We start from the raw sequence: 1,436 nt of genomic DNA, 5'->3' as shown, positions 1-1,436 counted from the left end.
GAAACTGCGGAAACGAACTGCAAAGGTCGTGCCGCGGCTTCGTCTACCTGCTTACCCGCCTGTCTGCGAATCCCTGCCTAAGCTGTCGGGGTAACTCACTCGTTTTAAGCCTCCTAAGAATTGCCGTGGCATGATTAAATACCTGTCAGGTGTGCTGCCGTTACTGGGCTGGCTAAGTCGAGGCAGTGTCGGCCAACTCGGGAGCCTCATCAAGCAGGCCGAAGCGAAATTGAAGCGGATTATCCATGCCGAGCCCCCACCGATGACGGGGAGCTCTGCTCTTTGCGGGCAGCATTGACGGGGAATGAGAAGCAAGCGGAGAACGGGGATGAATGATGGATCAAAAGCGAAAGGAGACGGGCTGGCAGACAAGCAGGCTGGCTGGCAGGAGGCGGGAGAGAGAGAAAGAGAGGACGGTTATAACTACTAGCTTTTGCCCTCGTCCATCCAATCCCATCATCCATCCATCCATTCATCCATCAATTGAGCTTTTTTATCGCACACATATTACACCGCGATGCAGTCGTTTTTTTGTTATTGCATTCAGCGACATGGCCGGACCCAAAAACGAACTGCTTGTCTGCCATTCTTTAAGAGGGGGTGGGGAGGATTATGGCCTGGCCTGGTCTGGCTTGACCTGACCTTGGCGAGCTTATGAGATGAACGAGGGAAATCATGGCGAGAGCGGGCCGCTGGTGAGGTGAGATGAGATGAGATGGGATGGCGGGATGGAGAATGGGGTGCTGGTTGGAGGAGGTCATGACATGAGGGAGGAGGATTCACTGGAATCCTGATGGGGGTGGGTCATGCATGGTATGGGTGAGAGTGAGAGGGAGAGGGACGAAGACGAAAAGAAAAGAAGGTTGATGGATGAGGGATGAGGGATGAGGGATGATGAATGAGTATGAGCGAGGCACAAGGTTTATCCCCATCCGTCCAGTCGCTGTGGTAGGTAGTTGGTGACTTGGCTTGAGTGGCATGGCTTCTTAGCTTGTTGCTGGGTATGGTATGGTATGGTATGGTATGCCATGCCATGCCATGCTGTGCCACCGCCGCGGATGGCGGGATGGGTGGGCGCTTGACTTGCCCTTTCTCTGGTCGTGTTTTTTTTTTTCTTTTAGTTTGATCAAAAAATGGTAGCATGCAGCGAAATGGAATATGGAGACTTGTGTTTTTGTTTGGAGAGAGAGAGTGAGAGAGGAGTGGTATGTCATTTGTGGTTGTTTGGTGTGTCTGTATTCCTTGTGGGTGTTGGTAAGGGGTGGTGGGCTGCCTACTCTATCTGCCTTGCCTCACTTTGCTTACCACGCTCGCTCGCCTACTCCGTTCACCATGTTCTGCACTAGTCACCTACTTGCTTGACTCGCCATACTCTTGCCATATCCTGCTCAGCACACTTTGCTCGTCTGCTGCTTACCGCACCGCAGGAGGAGCGG

This window comes from Chaetomium globosum, genomic scaffold (genome assembly GCF_000143365.1).
Source record: "Chaetomium globosum CBS 148.51 scaffold_7 genomic scaffold, whole genome shotgun sequence".
In the NCBI taxonomy this organism is placed as follows: domain Eukaryota; kingdom Fungi; phylum Ascomycota; class Sordariomycetes; order Sordariales; family Chaetomiaceae; genus Chaetomium; species Chaetomium globosum.
The sequence above is the reverse complement of the archived record's forward strand: the minus strand, read 5'-3'. Positions refer to the sequence as shown.